This window comes from Bos indicus, chromosome 8, assembly GCF_029378745.1.
Source record: "Bos indicus isolate NIAB-ARS_2022 breed Sahiwal x Tharparkar chromosome 8, NIAB-ARS_B.indTharparkar_mat_pri_1.0, whole genome shotgun sequence".
Lineage (NCBI taxonomy): Eukaryota > Metazoa > Chordata > Mammalia > Artiodactyla > Bovidae > Bos > Bos indicus.
In genome coordinates this window covers 69086012-69104173 of record NC_091767.1, presented here as the reverse complement: position 1 = coordinate 69104173, position 18162 = coordinate 69086012, and the positions used below count along the sequence as shown (strand labels likewise).

Sequence of the window (18162 nt, the reverse complement as noted above, 5' to 3'; positions counted from 1 at the left end):
TACCTAGTTAGCCCCCCTGAATTAACCCTTTAAACCTTCTCCCCAGAGACTTCCCTGGTGGTCCAGTGGCCAAGACTTTGTGTTCCCAATTCAGGGCACTCGAGTTCGATCCTTGGTCAGGGAACTAAGATTCCACGTGCCACAGCTAAGACCCAGCACTGCCAAATAAATAAATAGTCGGATGTGACTGAGTGACTAACACTTTCACTTTTTCAAGCTTCCCTGGTGGCTCAGATGGTAAAGAATCCGCCTGCAATACAGGAGACCCCGGTTCAATTCCTAGTTCGAGAAGGAGCGTGGAGGGCTATAGTCCATGGAGTCGCAAAGAGCTGGGCTTGACTAAGTGACTAACAACAAATAAATAAATATTAAAAAAATCCTCTCCCCAATCTTCTTTCACATCTTGAAGCAGAGGTGGGTACTGTGATTATCTTCATTTTACAGATGGTAAGACTGAGGCCCCGCAAGGTCAAGCGCTGTATCCAAGGCACAGTGGTGGTGGGGCTGGGCTCTGACTCCAGTCTGGTGGTGGTGGACTGGTCCCCTCGACTACTATGGGAAATGGTCTCTTGGGAGAAGACCCTGGGCTTCCGTGCCTTCTCCCTAGTACTGCCTAGTACTCCCTAGTACTGCCTAGTACTCCCCTAGTACTGCCCCTAACCTCAGCCCTCTTTGTCGCCCCTCCCTCTGCCCCTGGATTAGAACACCACCACTGGATCTGCTAAGGCACCCCTGATTTTCTGTTATGCTGTGCTCAGCTGCTTAGTCTTGTCCGACTCTTTTGTGACCTTGCGGACTCCAGCCCACCAGGCTCCTCTGTCCATGGAATTTCTCAGGGAAGAATGCTGGAGTGGGTTTCCATTTCCTTTCGAGGGATTGGGATCGAACCTGCTGTGTCTCTTGTGTCTCCTGCGTTGACAGGCGGTTTCTTTACCGCTTAGCCACCAGGTGGGGATAAACATCACCAGCAGGAGGGCTCCTTTGTTTCTACTGGATCTCATTTCAGGAGCACAGCATGGGCATGGTCCCAGGGCTGCTCTGTCCCATGTTCTGTTGCTTCTCTCTCCTCTCAGAGGGGCATTGAGCATCCCCCACCCCTTTATAATATCCCTGACATCCCAGAAACAAATCTGAGCAGACAGAGGCCTCTTGTCAATTAGAGTGAGGCAAGGGCCTTGCTATCTGTGGCGGGATCTGGCAGAGAGGCGGGGCTGCCCCTGCAAAGTGCGACCATCATGTCTCCAATTAAAGTTGTGAAGATTCATCTTCTAACCCAGCCCCTTTCAGAAATTGACATTTATTAGGTTGTCAAAGCTGATTTTTCTCCCTGGCCCTTTCCTGCCCCCAACTGTGTGTGTGTCTTTGTACAAACACGCATGCAACTGAATACCTATTTTTAAAAATTAAAGGTGTAGTATTCAGGGACTTCCCTGGTGGTTCCAGGGGTTAGGACTCTGTGCTCCCAGTGCAGAGGGCGCGGATTCAATCCCTGGTCGGGAACTAAGATCCCACGTGCTGCAACAAAGTACCTCTGTGCCTAGGACTCAAAGATCCTGCAGGCCACAATGAAGCTCCCACGTGCCGCAACTAAGACCCGGCACAGCCAAATAAATAAATCCATGTTTAGAAAAAAAGCTTCAGATGAGCCTTGCGTTCATTTAGGGAAAAAAAAAATGTGGCATTCAAACCTACTGGACATTTGGCTTCTTGATTCCTAATAGAGTGGAAGGCAAAGGGCCTGTGGGGAGGGGCGTGCCCCATAGAGGAAGAGGAGGGGCCTGAGATAATGGTAGGCCCATCATTTGGGGGTGATGCCAGCCTCCTGTAGAGACAAAGGACTTTAGAAGTGCTCCATCCTACTCCTCCATGTGCCCCCCAAACCTGGAATTCCTCTACTGGGGAATTACTCTTGTGAATATAAAGTAAAATAGGGGTCCCTACAAAGGAAATGATGGCACCCCACTCCAGTACTCTTGCCTGGAAAATCCCATGGACAGAGGAGCCTGGAAGGCTGCAGTCCATGGGGTCGCTAAGAGTCGGACACGACTGAGCAACTTCACTTTCACTTTTTACCTTCATGCACTGGAGAAGGAAATGGCAACCCACTCCAGTGTTCTTGCCTGGAGAATCCCAGGGACGGGGAGCCTGGTGGGCTGCTGTCTATGGGGTCGCACAGAGTTGGACACGACTGAAGTGACTTAGTAGCACAAAAGAAATGCATTAAATCACTAATATCCCAGAAGCACAGAATTCAGAGCCTGAAGATAGTTTTATCTTCCCTTGTAGAGGGGGCTTTCCTGATGGCTCAGATGGTAAAGAATCTGCCTTCAGTGTGGGAGACCCAGGGTCTATCCCTGGGTCGGGAAGATCACCTGCCGAAGGGCATGGCAACCCACTCCAGTATTCTTGCTTGGAGAATCCCATGGACAGAGGAGCCTGATGGGCTACAGTCCATGGGGTCGCAAAGAGTCAACACGACTGAATGACTAACACTTTCTTTCAACAGTTTTTTCTTGTAGAGAGGAAGCTGAAGTCTGGGAAGGCTGAGGGATTTACCCCAGATCACTTGTCACCCACATCCTTTGACTCCAAGCTCAGTGTATGTGTGTGTGCTCAGTCATGTCTTTGCAACCCCACAGACTGTAGCCCACCAGGCTTTTCTGTTTTGGGGGTTTTCCCAGCAAGAATACTGGAGTGAGTTGCCATTTTCTCCTCCAGGGGATCTTCCTGACCCAGGGATCGAAGCCAAACCTCGTAAACTGGTAGACACATTCTTTACCACTGAGCCACCAGGGAAGCCCCCAAGCTCAGTGGGATGAAGTTTATCAGATCAGTTTTCTTTGGTGACTAGAGCGGGGCTGGCTGTATGTAGGCCCTGTCCCCAAATGAAGGAAGACCAAGGAGGCAGGTGGGATGGAGTGTGATGGAGAAAAGGTATAGAAAAGCAAGAACAACGTGATGACCATTTTGCTATGTCATATTCTAATTGTATGTGTTGTCATTTTCATTTTATTCATTTTGAACTTATGATTCATGACACCACAGGCAGCTCTATAGTGGTGAGCTGGGCCTGGCTTTCTTTGAGACTGTCTTCATCCCCCATCACTACCTTTGCTATTTTTGCCATAATTTTAGTCCACTTTTATTAATATGTCATACTATTTTTCTTTAAATGAACTCCTTTTCAACTTTATTTATTTAAAAATGAAGCTTTGTTTTACTATTGTGCAAGGAAAACCAGTTATCACTTGCCAGAAATAGATGGTAATCATCAAAATAAATATAATGAGATCAAAACAAGGTTATTAAAATTTAGTTAGCTGCCTTTCCTGCCAAAAGCCCTTAGCCTGAGGCCTGTTTTTACTTTGTAAAGAGGAAAATTAGCAAGTGTTGGAGAGGCATTACAACCCTGCTAGACCCAGATGAGACCTTCTCGAGGTAATCAGGATCTGTGTTACTTTCCTAGGGTTGCCACAAAGTGGATGTCTTAAAGCAACAGAAATTTGTCATCTGACAGTTCCGGAGACTAGAAGTTCAAAATCAAGATGTCAGCAGGGCTGTGTTCTCTTCTGAAATTTTAGGGGAGAATCTTTCCTCTTAGAGCTACTGGTGTCTGGCTGGCCAGCCCTACTGTTCTTTGGTGTGTGACTGCATCGCTCCCATCTCTGCCTTTGTTGTCCTGTGGTCTCCTCCCAGTATCTCTGTCTCCCATGCGCATCTTATAAGGACAACAGCCGTGCTGATCAGGGTCCATCCTACTTCAGGATGATCTCATCTTTTTATTTGTTTATTTGGCTGCCTCGGGTGTTAGTTGTGGCACATGGGATCTTTCATTGTGGTGCACGGACTTTCTCCTTGTGGCTCGTGGACTTAGTTGCTCTCTGGCAAGTGGGATCTAATGTGCGTGCCCGACATTGCAAGGCGGAGACTTAATCACTGGACCACAGAGAAATCCCGGTATGATCTTGTCTTAACTAACTACATCAGCAATAACCCCACTTCCAAATCAGGCCACACTCTGAGGTCCTGAGGGTTAGGACATCAATGTGTCTTTTTGGGAGACACAATTCTTCCCGTTACAGGGTCTTTGAAAGAGAATCAAAAAAGGAGAACCACATGATTGACCATCATGTGGTCAATGCCCTTGAATGCCTGTCCAAGGGTCAGCAGTGGAACTTGACCCACAAGTGGGGAAATAATGCATTAAGAGTGGGTGGGAAGGCTGTGAGGTGATCCCTGCTTCTCCTTCTGGGTGGAGGAACAAGGGATTCTCTTAGCTTTCAGGAACAGGTGGTGTTCTTGAGGTCTAAATGGGCCTTTGATAAGTCAGCTCTGGGGCCAGTAGGTGCCCCAGGGTTGAGGTGGAAGTGTTTTATAAAGGACCCTCAACCATTTCCCTACCCCCAGCCCCCGGGATCCAAAATTATCATCACAGAAATCTCCTTGCAAGCAGTCAAAGTTTACTGAGATCCTATTGAGTGCAAAACCCAGTGGTTCCGGAAGTTGCCTGGGAGTGTCTGGTCTCCTGGACCAGCCACTGGGTAGCACTGGGCAGAAGGACAAATGGGAAGGGCCAAATGGGTGGGTGAGTTGGGCGGGGCTGGGACGGGTGTTAGATGCTGTGGCTTCTAGGATGGAGAGGAAGCTGCCGGCCCAGAGAGTTTCCCAGAGGCACGGGTAGGAGAACTGTATTGGATACCACACCGTAAGCAGAAGTGGAGAAAGCGCTGAAGCTCTACTGTGTGGAGGAGGGGGAGACTGACAGCTGTTCTGCCAGGTGGTGACAGTGCTAAGGAGGAAAATCTAGCACGCTAAGAGGACAGGGAAGAAGGTTCGTGACAGACAGAACAACAGGCGTAGAGGTGGAACAGCAGAGGCCGCAGGGCTGGAGCAGAGTGACCAGGAAGAAAGAAGCAGGAAAGGAAGGTAAGAGGTTGGCAGGGGTGGGGGGTTGCACCAGTGCCGGGGACCAGCCCCGGCTGATCCAGGGAATTCGAAGCGGGGACGGCGTCAGCGAAGATCAGGAAACAATTGCTTAATTAAACGTTAATTAAGGATATAAAGAGTAATAGAATGAGGATAGCTCAGTAGGAAAATTCAGTGGAGAAGAGAGGCTGAAATAAGGATAGCTCAGTGAGGAAATTCAGTGTAGAAAAGAGGCTGAATAATTCAGCCAGAAGGTAAGAGAAAGAACGACATGGTGAGACCAAGTTTCGGTGAACAAGGCCCACACTTTATTTTCCAAAGTAGTTTTTATACCTTAAGTTATGCATAGAGGATAATGGGGGAAGGGGTAGAGTCATGCAGTAAGCCAGGCTTTCTTCCTGCAAACTTATCATATGCAAAAGTTTAGGTGATTTGCATCATCTTCTGGCCCGGAGGCCTTTTTCTCTAAAGGTGATTATTCTAAAATCAGGCGCCAGCCTCCAAAAAGCATTAGATAAAGTTGCATTCCTACAGAGCAAAGGTGTGGTGGGCTATAACAAGAAAAAGAATTAATTCAAGGGTCCCAGGTTACAAACATTAAAGCTACTATTTAAACCAATTATATTAATCAATACACTGCCAGGGACACAGCAGGTAAGGGATATGGAGACTTAGCAGCAAACATTGGCCCAACAAGTGAAAATCCCTTCACCAATACAATTTCTAATCAATCTTTTGACTGCTCAAAGGAATCTGTATTTAGACAGTTTAGAACATCTCATGGCTCTCACAGTTTGGAGGCTCTGAGCAATCACATGTGGCCGGAAAAACCTATTCAGGCAGGCTAGAGGACTTCCAAGGGAGTTTGTAGGTTGAAACACTGTCACACCCAGGAATTATTAACTGGAGCTGTAAGCTAACTCTTTTTTCAGAGAGGTAGTGGGGGACAGCCCCCCGTAAAGTCAGAGGTGTAGGTGAAAGCACAAAGCAGAAAGTAGGCAGACTCTGGTTTTGGGGGTAGATTGCTCGAGAATTTCCAGGGAGACTCCTGAGGCTTGATCCCGCCTTTGCGTATGCCAAGCCTCCTTCCTCATGACCTTTGCCAGAGGCGGAGCTCGCTCCCCGCACACCAGGTCTTGAGGGGGCTGGTGATTCCATGCTGGCGAAGATATTGTATTTTATCCTAAGTGTCAAGGCAGGATTCTGAGCGGAGAAATCAGTCATCTGACAAATTTCAAAGAGATCACCCCACTGCTGTGTTGAGAATTGACTCGGGCAAGCAGAGCAGTAAGCTTGAGCAGTAAGTAACCCCGATAAGGTGACGCTGGTGTCGACCAGGGCGATGGTAGGAAGGTGATAGTGAATGGTGAGAAATAACTGGATTTTGGATACTCTTTAAAAGTAGATCCAGTGAGATATCCTGATTGGATGAGTGATGAGAGAGACGTGTCCAGGTGGGCTCCAAGGTGTTGAGGCCTGAGCTGCTGGGAGGATGGGATTGCGGTTTCTGGAGATGGACAAGGTTGTAGCTTGTGTGGGTCTGGAGGGAAAATCAGGGGTAGGTTAAGGTGAAGATGGGACTCTCAAGTGAAGATGCTGGGTGGGCAGATGCAAAAATGAGCCGGAAACTTAGGGAGGAGTTTGGGCTGGAGATAGAAATTTATGTTAGCAGCATTTAGATGGCATTTTAAAGCCATGAGATAACGAGATCACTTAGAATGTGGGTGTTTATAAAAAAAAGACAAGAAGGAGAAGGATTGATCTCTGGGGCGCTGCAATCAGAAAGGCTATGAGGACAGATAAGCAAAGACAACAGAGAGAGGGCAGCTAGGGAGCTGAGAGAAGCACCAGGAGAGAGACTGGCTGTCCTGGAAGCCTTGGGAAGCCAGCGTTTTGAGAAGCGGGTGGTCCATTGGTTACTGCAATGTTGCTGATGGGTAGGACACGGTCTTAGGAGGAGAAGCAGAACAGCAGATCCAGTGGTGGGAGCCCCCGAAACCCTCTCCTGGTCACTTCCCTTTTCTCAGAGGAATAAGAATCACAGTTGAGGGGGGAGGGGGGAGGGGGTGGTGTTGGAAGTTTGAAGATAGGAGCGAAAGTGGACTCAGGAAAGGACGTAGTGTTTGTGCCAAGGGTCACTTTGATGGGTGGCAACTCCAGGATTTCTTTTTTTAAAGCTTTTTTTAAAAGAAAAATTTATTTTTTAATTGGAGGAAAATTGCTTTATAATGTTGTGTTGGTTTCTGCCATACAATAATGCAAATCAGCCATAATTATATGTGTGTATCTCTCCTCCTTCTTGAGCCTCCCTCCCCTCTCCCTATCCCACCCCTCTAGATCATCACAGAACACCAGGCTTGACTCCCTGTGGCATACAGCAACTGCTCACCAGCTATCTATTTGACACACGGCATTGTGCATATGTTGGTGCTGTAGTCTGCATTTGGCCCACTCTCTCCTCCCCCCACTGTGTCCGCAAGTCCATTCTCTACATCTGTGTCTCCATTCCTTCCCTAACAATAGTTTCCTCAATACCATTCTTCTAGATTCAACACACACACACATATATATATATGGTAATATACGATATTTGTTTTTCTCTTTCTGACTTACTTCGGTCTGTACAACAGGCTCTAGGTTCATCCACCTCACTAGACCTGATTCAAATTTGTTCTTGTATATGGCTGAGCATTATTCCATTGTATATGTGTACCACATCTTCCTTATCCATTCATCTGTAGATGGACGTCTAGGTTGCTTCCATGTCCTTGCTAGTGTAAATAGTGGTGTAATGAACATTGGGGTACATGTGTCTTTTAGAACTGTGGTTTTCTTAGGGCATATGCCCAATACTGGGATTTCTGGATCCTATGGCAGATTTATTCCAAGTTTTTTTTTTTTTTTAAGGTATTTCCATACTGTTCTCCCTAACGGCTGTGTTGGTTTACATTCCCGCCAACAGTGTAGGAGGGTTCCCTTTTCTCCACATCCTCTCCAGCATTTATTGTTTGTAGATTTTATCATGATGGCCATTCTGACTGGTGTGAGGTGATTGTAGTTTTGGTTTGCATTTCTCTAAAAATTAATGATGTTGAGTATCTTTTCCCATGTTTATAGGACATCTGTCTGTCTTATCTGGAGAAATGTCTGTTTTAAAGAAGGTAGGGGAAGAAGAGTTGGTCAGAAGGGGAGCTTGACAGTGAACCTGCAAAGCACCCACATAAAGCTGAGAAACTTCAGTCATCCAGGTCAGAGGGAAGGGGAGCCGAAGGGGGAGAAAAATAAGGCCAACTTCTCAGAACCCCCAGGTAGGTCTTATATTAGTAGGGGAAGGGGCGGGAGGGACTTTCAGGCCAGCCAAACCATACACTCGAGAACCAGCCATCCTCTCTGTCGCTAGCTGTTTGCAGCCAGCAGAAATGCAGCTCGTGGGGTGAGAAGGAAGGGGAGGGACTGGACAGAGGGCACCAGGTGACGTGTGGCCACGCCCCCTCATCTGTCAGGACCAGAAACTCCTGAGACCCCTTCTTCTTGCTCCCTCGCCTCTCAAAGTGCCGGGTCAGACATTTAGGCAGGTTTTTCTTAGAGCATAGTTTGCATCTTTATTTTTAATTTTAATTGTATTTTATTGAAGTATAGTTGATTTACTATGTTGTGGACCTATATCTCTAAAGTAATACCTGGGCTAACCTAAATGTCTATCAGTAGAGGAATGGATATAGAAGATGTGGTGCATATATACAATGGAATATTACTCAGTCATTAAAAAGAATAAAATAATGACATTTGCAACAACATGGATGGACGTAGAGAGTATCATACCAAATGAAGTAAGTCAGAGAAGGAGAAATATCTCCTTCTCTGATATATATATATATCTTGATATATATATCTCAAGATATATATATCTCTTGATATAACTTATATGTGGACTCTAAAAAGAAATGGTACAAATGAACTTATTTACAAAACAGAAGCAGATTCACAGACTTACAGAACGAACTTTTGGTTGCCAGAAAAAGAATGGGGGGAAGGGATAGTTAGGGAGTTTGGGATTTGGGGGGAAGGAATAGTTATGGAGTTCTGGATCGACAGGTACACACTGCTGTATTCAAAATGGATAACAAACAAGGTCCTACTGTACAGCACACAGAACTCTGCTCACTGTTGTGCGGCAGCCTGGGTGGGAGGGGAGTTTAGGGGAGAATGCATACATGTATATGAATCGCTGAGACCCTTTGCTGTCCACCTGAATCTATCACAACGTTGTTCATCAGCTACATCCCAATAGAAAATAAAAGTACCTTGACTAATTAAACACACACACACACACACTAGTTCAGACATGAGAGTAGTCCTGTGGGCTGTGACCTTCTTGCAAAGATGTTGCCACGACACAACATGTTCCTGCTGAGCCTGTGACTCACTGTTCTCTGTGGGGGTCACTCTTTGTGTTTCAAGGGTAGACTGGATTTCTGGAAACAGCCTAAAGTCATTTTTGAACTTCCCTGGTGGCTCAGATGGTAAAGCGTCTGCCTGCAATGCGGGAGACCTGGGTTCAATCCCTTGGTCAGAAAAATCCCCTGGAGAAGGAAATGGCGAGCTACTCCAGTACTCTTGCCTGGAAAATCCCATGGACGGAGGATCCTGGTAGGCTACCGTCCATGGGGTTGCTAAGAGTCAGATACGACTGAGCGACTTCACTTTCTTTAAAGTCATTTAGACCAAGTGTGGTGACTAAACTTGGGGATTAGAGTTTTTGTGGCCACCGATGAGGTTTGAAACAGAATAAAACTAGCTTTGTCTTGTTTAAAAGGGGACAATACTTCTTTTCCAGGATTTAATAAGTTACAGTGTGTAAAGTGCCTGCTGTGGTTTTTGATCTATAACAGGCATTGCATAATTGGTAATTATTAATAGTCCCAAAACAAAGATCCTGAAATGAATTGTTGAAATAAGCAATTCATCCCCAGTGTTATGGCTTTGAAGGGACAGACTTTATCAAGAATGATAAAATTTGCTGTTGGAAAAGCAGATTCATAACTCTGTAATCTTATCTGTGAATTTCTTTATCAACCTTGCAAGTTGAAGGATAGAGGGCTGCATATCAGAGAGAAGAGCAACTGGAGGAGATCATGGGGAGAGGAATAATGCTGACCCCTGGGTCATCTCTTGTTCAGTCACTTAGTCATGTCGGACTCTTTGCGACCCCATGGACTGCAGCAAGCCAGGCTTCCCTGTCCATCACCATCTCCTGGAGTTTGCTCTTAGGCCTGCCCTTCTCCCACACAGTAGGTCATCAGGTACCAAAGGGGTCAAGTGTGTTCTCCCCTCCCCCACTGGAGCAATGCTTCTCTCAATGGCTTGCTGATGCCAGTAGAGAAGGAAAAACTCCAGGATGAGAAATTCTTGTCTTTGGCTTAAACTTTCAATCCTTTAGGACAAGAGCAAATAATCGGAAGAAGTTAGCATGGGAGTGACTTAGAGCTTTGTGTGAGGGAAGATACGAACTCTTTTCCTGAGACCAGGTGTTGATGGTGGGAGAGGTAGCAGAAGGGCCACAGGCATTTTTGCAAAATGGGTGGGGAGGGAGGAGGCATCAGCCAGTGGTCAGAAGTGTGACTGCCTAATACCTTGTTCTGGGCAGAGCCAGACTTGCTCTGTGCTTCCTGTTCCAAGGGCTGCACGAGCAAGCCTCCCAGCCCAGGGCTATGCATGGTGAGGGCTCCCAGTGCTGCCTTGCTGCCACTGGGAGCAACAGGAAGTCTGAGCCCTTGTGTGGACTCTGCTCTAGCCAGGCTGGCCACTGTGGTTGTTCCCTCTCTGGACTTCAGTTTCCCATGAAAGTAAATGGTGGCTTAGGACTGTATCATTGTTTCCTGGCTTTTTTGCTGTTTCTTTGTTTTTGTTCGGCCATGCAGCGTGGCTTGTGGGATCTTTGTTCCCTGAGCAGGGACTGAACCTGCGCCTCCTGCACTGGAAGAGCTGAGTCCTAACCCCGGGACCTCCGGGGAATTCCCTCCTAGCCTTTTTGTTTTATAACTCTGATCTGTGGTAAAAAAAAAAAATGCGCTTTAAATTGAGACCCATTATATGTATTCATATCATGTGTGTATATGAGGATAAAGATTTATTTATCTGTTATCTATTTATCTATCTGTCATCTCTCTTTATCTCTGTCTGTCCATCTATTTCTATATAGTTCCTATCTCTCTGTTTCTTGAGAACCTTGACTTATATAAACGTATACACACGCACACACATATATGCATTTGTGTATATATATGTGTGCACCTTTCTCTACTATCTGTCTATGTTTCTACTTACCTATCATTTATCTATCTAACTGGACAAAAATCGCAAGACTTGCAGTTTGAAAAACATGAGAGTAGGTGGTCGGTAATGCACTTTCCAATTTTGCTATTTTAGGCTTATTTCGAAGCCAGTCGTTGGTTGATTGGTTGAATATGTAGCAATGGGTTACACAGGGATGTCCTTGTAGCACAGAGCATACCTCATGGTAAGTATCTTTCGACTGTAAGTTGTGACTGTTGTTCTCATTACCTGGATTGGCATCAGCACCTTGAAACCCAGTTCACTTCTCACCCTTTGGCTTTTCTCTGTAGGTACTCCTTGGTTTCTGCTGTATCCTATAATTTAAAAAAAAAAGTCCATTTATTTATTTGGCTGCGTCGAGTCTTAGTTGTGACATAGGGGATCTTGGCTGTGGCTTTCAGACTTCTCTCTAGCTGTGGCATGCAGGCTCCAACGCGTGCGGGCTCAGTGGTTATGGTTTGCAGGCTTAGTTGCCCTGTGGCACGTGGGGTCTTAGTTCCCACCCCCTTGCTTTAGAAGGTGTATTCTTGACCATTGGACCACCAGGGAGTTCCCTGTATTCTGTAATTTTTGATTCTGAGATAATGTATTTCTCCAAGCTTTATTGAGGTGTAATTCACAAGTAAAATTTTAATATATTTAAAGTGTACAATGTGATGATCTGATGTATGGGATATTCCCTGGTGGCTCAGATGGTAAAGCATCTGCCTATAATGTGGTAGACCTGGGTTCAATCCCTGGGATGGGAAGATCTCCTGGAGAAGGAAAGGGCAAACCACTCCAGAACTCTTGCCTGGAAAACCCCATAGACAGAGGAGACTGGTAGGCTACAGTCCATGAGGTCGCAAAGAGTCGGACACGACTGAGCAACTTCACTTTCACATGTGATGATCTGATATATGTATACACTGTGAAATGAGTCCCATAGTCAAGTGAATTAACACATCCACCATCTCACAGTTACCTTTTCTTTTTTTTTTTTTTTTTGTGAGAATGCTTAAGATCAACTCTTTTACCAAGTTTCAAGCACATAATACAGTATTATTAATTTTTTTTTCAGTATTATTAATTATAATCACCAAGCTGTACATTAGCTCCTCAGAACTCATTCATCTTGTTACTTAAAACTTTCATCCTTTCCCCAACTCCTGACTTCCCTGCCCCTGGCAACCACCATTTCTACTTGCCTCTATGAGTTCCATCTTTTTTTTTTTTTAAGATTTTTTGATGTGGACGATTTTTAAAGTCTTTATTGAATTTGTTAAAACATTGCCTCCACTTTATGTTTTGGTTTTTTGGCCCCAAAGCATATGTGATCTTAGTTCCCAGGGAAAGTGAAAGTCACTCAGTCATGTCCGAGTCTTTGACACCCCATGGACTTAGCCCATGGAATTCTCCAGGCCAGAATACTGGAATGGGTAGCCTTTGCCTTCTCCAGGGGATCTTCCCGTTCCAGGTATTGAACCCACGTCTCCCACATTGCAGGCGGATTTTTTAGCAGCTGAGCCACAAGAGAAGTGCAAGAATACTGGAGTGGGTAGCTTATCCCTTCTCCAGTGGATATTCCCGACCCAGGAATAAAACCAGGGTCTCTTGCATCACAGGCGGTGCAACTTTACCAACTGACTGAGCTATGAGGTTCCCAGAGCAGGGATCAAACTTGTACCTCCTGCATTGGAATGTGAAGTTTTACCCACTTCTTTTTTATCTCACATGTAAGTGATACCATACAATATTTGTCTTTCTCTGTCTATTTTGCTTGGGATAAAACCCTCCACGTTCATCTATATTATTGAAAAATGGCAGATCACCTTATTTTTTAAGGCTGAGTAATATTTAAGGCTATGGTTTTTCCTGTGGTCATGTATGGATGTGAGAGTTGGACCGTGAAGAAGGCTGAGTGCTGAAGAATTGATGCTTTTGAACTGTGGTGTTGGAGAAGACTCTTGAGAGTCTCTTGGACTGCAAGGAGATCCAACCAGTCCATTCTAAAGGAGATCAGCCCTGGGATTTCTTTGGAAGGAATGATGCTAAAGCTGAAACTCCAGTACTTTGGCCACCTGATGCGAAGAGTTGACTCATTGGAAAAGACTCTGATGCTGGGAGGGATTGGGGGCAGGAGGAGAAGGGGACGACAGAGGATGAGATGGCTGGATGGCATCACTGACTCGATGGACATGAGTCTGAGTGAACTCCGGGAGTTGGTGATGGACAGGGAGGCCTGGCGTGCTGCGATTCATGGGGTCGCAAAGAGTCGGACACGACTGAGTGACTGAACTGAACTGAACTGAATATTCCATTGTGCATATATACATGTATATGTATATATACACACACTGTGTCTTTATCCATTCATCTGTCAGTAGAGACTAAGGTTGTATTTATATCTTGGCTACTGTAAATAATACTGCAATGAACTTAAGAGTGCAGATCATTTCTTTGGTGCTTATTTCAGGAATTCTTTGATGTCTAAGCTTGAATGGTGTTTCTCTAGAGATAGTCTGTGTGATTGCTTTTTTCCAGCAAAACCACTTTAAAATAATTTTTTTGTTGTGATGCTTCCTAGCTGCTGTAAGTTTCACCCTAAATCCACATCAGGGCCATTTTTGGATCAGGAGTTACAAGGGGAAACAGTGGCAGACTTTATTTTCTTGGGCTCCAAAATCACTGTGGACAGTGACTGCTGTTATGAAATTAAAAGATACTTGCTCCTTGGAAGAAAATCTATGACAAACTCAGACAGCATGTTAAAAAGCAGACACATCACTTTGCCAACAAAAGTCCATATAGTCAAAGCTAACGTTTTTCCAGTAGTCATATATGGATGTGAGAACTGGACCATAAATAAGGCTGAGCACTGAAGAACTGATGCTTTCGAATTGTGGTCTGGAGAAGACTCTTGAGAGTCCCTTGGACTGCAAGGAGATCAAACCAGTCAATCCTAAAGGAAATCAACTCAGTATATTCATTGGAAGGATTGATGCTGAAGCTGAAGCTCCAATTCTTTGGCCACTTGATGCAAAGAGCCAACTCATTAGAAAAGACCCTGATGCTGGGAAAGATTGAAGGCAGGAAGAGAAGGGGATGACAGAGGATGAGATGATTGGATGGCATCATCGACTCAATGGGCATGAGTTTGAGCAAATTCTGGGAGATGGTGAAGGACAGGGAAGCCTGGTGTGCTGCAGTCCATGGAGTTACAAAGAGTCAGACAAGACTGAGCAACTGAACAACAAGAAGGAGAGACTACCCAGAGCAGAGACAGGCAGGTATCCTGACCATTGTCAGGTGTGGGGTAGTTTTATTTAGAATGAAAATGTGTGCTTCCTTCATAGCTCAGTTGGTAAAGGATCTGGCTGCAATGCAGGAGACCTCGGTTCAATTCCTGGGTCAGGAAGATCTGCTGGAGAAGGGATAGGCTACCCACTCCAGTATTCTTGGGCTTCCCTTGTGGCTCAGCTGGTAAAGAATCCGCCCACAATGCAGGAGACCTGGGTTCAATCCCTGGGTTGGGAAGATCCCCTGGAGAAGGGAAAGGCTACCCACTCCAGTATTCTGGCCTGGAGAATTCCATGGGCTGCATAGTCCATGGGGTCATAAAGAGTTAGACACAACTGAGCAACTTTCACTTCACTTCAAAGGTATACTGGCTTTGTGATGGCATCTCTCATCTGCCTCCCACCCTTCTTGAGCCCACATTTTGTCTCTTGGGCTACTCCCTTTCATGTTGATCCATTAAAACCCAAGCTCCAGGTCAACAGGGATTATCTGAACCCCCGACCCCCACCCCAGCCCGGATTTTAATCAGCACTTACCTCTTGAGATAGGGCTTTCTGATGATTTTTGACCTTTGGGGATTTTTCTTTTCCCTTAGTTCAGCTATGGATTTATGAAATTAATTTATTTTTCATTATCATATTTTTGGTGCTTTTTATTGGGAGACTTTTTGGACATCTAGACTATTACCTGAAATAAAAGATCCTAATAGTACTTCTCAACAGAGAAATCCTACGCCTTTCTTACAAATGGATAGGAGGATACAGTTCTGGGGTTGTGAAGCCTTAAATATACAAGATGGGGCTTCCCAGGCGGCTCAGTGGTAAAGAGTCCATCTGCCAATGCAGGAGACCCAAGAGATGCAGGTTCGATCCCTGGCTTGGGGAGATCCCCTGGAGAAGGAGATGGCAATGCACTCCAGCACTCCAGTTTTTGCATGGAAAATCCCATGGACAGAGGAGCCTAGCAGGCTACAGTCCATAGAGTTGCAAAGAGTCGGACATGACTGAGAGACTAAACAACAACACAAATACACCAGATGGCTAGGATAGGGTGGAGCAGTGGATTAAACTGAGCAACTTGGAGGAGCACCTTGATTAAGAGCATAGCTTCTTGAATTCCTGGTTACTTATTAACTGTGACAATCAACTTGGACACTTACGCACTGTCAGCTTAACCTCTGAAGTCCCGTCTGTGTACTGCAAATAATATTTTGGAAGATAAGTGCTCTCAAGCATCTATCATGGTGTCTGGCATGTACCAAGTATTCAATAAACGCGGGCCACTATTGTTTCATTTCCTTTCTTGCTCGGCTGCCTCCTGGCCATGGTATTTCCCATCATCTGAAAAGGCTGTAGTGTCTGCACTGGGAGCCTGGGGACCCAGGTCAGTGTCTAGCTGTGTAAATTGGGGCATGTCACTCTGTCTTACTGTTCTCTCACATGTAAACATTTTTCTCATCTGTGAGATGTGGGGGTGGACTAAGTGATTTCTAAGGATCTTCTCACCCTCACAGTCTGTGATTCGAGTAAGAATAGTGTGAAAAGCAAAATGTACCCCTCAAAACACAACATTTTTCCAGGCAGCCCTCAGCGTATTAACAGACTGTACTTCCCAGAGCTGATGTGTAAAAGTTGGATCTTTGGAACTGGCACATATTTTCCCATAGGAGTAGTTTTTAAGTGATGGTTGGCTTCCTGGGCTAGTGCATAAAACCCAGCTTAATCCACAGTGAAGCAGAAACACTGCATTTGCATTGGAAATGGTAAAAAACAATACTGCCACAATACTAGTAATTAAACAAAACAGAAAAACAATTTCATTGAATAAGAGCTCATTTTTAATTTATCTAGAATCCTGGTGCTTGAGGGAAGCCAGTTAATTTAGAAGAGGAGGAGACCTATGGCTATGCATTGGGAAGAATCTGTAAACGCTTCTTCTGGGCTCTCTTGAGGGACGGAGGCTGATGCCACAAGTTCCTTATTTATTATTTTTGGCTGTTCTGGGTCTTCACTGATGAACGGGCTTTTCTCTAGTTTCAACAAGTTGGGGCTAGACTTCACTGCAGTGCATGGGCTTCTCATTGGAGTGGCTTCTCTTGTTGCAGAGCATAGGCTCAATAGTTGCACGGGCTTAGTTGCTCTGTGGCATGTGGAATCTTCCTGGACCAGGGATTGAACCCACGTCTCCTGCATTGGCAGGCAGATTCTTTACCATTGAGCCACCAGGGAAGCCCACTCAAGTTCTTTAAGTATCTGATTTCATTGAAGAATTCAAGGATTTCTCCTGCACCACTTTATCTTCTTGAGATAACATTGGCCTAAATCCTCTCAGGTCTAACAATCATTGTAACCTTTAGGATTTGGCAAGTGGAGAGGGAGGGAAAAACGAGGAAAACAGGAGACAAGAATTATCCCAGCGTCACAAGTTGCTGATGCTCAGGCATGTTTTGTTGAGCCTGTGTCATACTATCCAATGTAGCAATTTTTTTTCTATTTTTAAAATTTCATTTTTCCATCTTTCAGTTCAGTTCAGTCGCTCTGTCATGTCTGACTCTTTGCAACCCCATGAAATGCAGCACGCCAGGCCGCCCTGTCCATCACCAACTCCCGGAGTTGAGACATAATTGACAAAGAAAAATTGTATACATTTAAGGTGTATGGCTTGATGTTTTTGTATAGTGTACATTATACAAATATAATCACCACCACAATCAAGATAATTAACATTCTCATTATCTTGCATAGTTCACCCTTTTTTGTATATGTGATGAGAACACTGAAGATATATCCTCTTAACAAATTTCAGGTACACAGTACAGTATCCACATAGCATTTCAGACTTTAAAAGAATTACCTGCCAGGATGTTGAAATGTCATTAAAAGATACCCAGATTTCTGGCAATGGGAAGCCCTAGCAGCCTGGCCTTGTAGCATTAAGCTCCCACAGGGTAACAGTAGTCTGGTGCTTACCCACCAGGTCTTCACTTAATGAGGGTATTTTCTGGTTAGACCCTGTAGGTATTTGAGTTTGAAAACCCCCAAGTGATGTACTTTAATAAGAGGAAGGGGATTAAAAAGAATGCGTGTGTATTTGCATGAAAGAGATGATCTGCTGCTGCTGCTGCTGCTAAGTCTCTTCAGTCGTGTCCGACTCTATGCGACCCTATAGACGGCAGCCCACCAGGCTCCCCAGTCCCTGGGATTCTCCAGGCAAGAACACTGGAGTGGGTTGCCATTTCCTTCTCCAATGCGTGAAAGTGAAAAGTGAAAGTGAAGTCACTCAGTCGTGTCCGACTCTTAGCGACCCCATGGACTGCAGCACACCAGGCTCCTCCGTTCGTGGGATCTTCCAGGCAAGAGTACTGGAGTGGGATGCCATTGCCTTCTCCAGAGATGATTTGAGAGGGGGGTCAACTGACAGAAGTAATAAAAGAAAAAATAAGAAAAGGAAGACGAGTCACGCACCATCAGGGAGTCAGGAAAAGTCAGCCAGTTCCTCCTGTGACCACCAGGTGGCCTCGCAACCCCAGCACTGCTTGGTTGCTATTTGAAGGGACTTCTGATTGGCTGAAAGAAGCAGTATGCAAATACATAAATATATTCTAACATTGCAGATTTTAAT

At 45.3% G+C, this 18162-nt stretch overlaps 1 long non-coding RNA gene across 1 annotated transcript in view; it reads left to right on the top strand.

The window, feature by feature from the left end:
• Positions 1 to 4631: 4631 nt before the first annotated feature.
• The window catches only part of LOC109562707 (uncharacterized), an 87497-nt gene continuing 73966 nt past the window's right edge, over positions 4632 to 18162 (top strand). Inside the window, exon 1 of the long non-coding RNA XR_002181193.2 lies at positions 4632 to 4926. This is a non-coding gene — a long non-coding RNA (uncharacterized lncRNA). The remainder of the gene's footprint in view (positions 4927 to 18162) is intronic.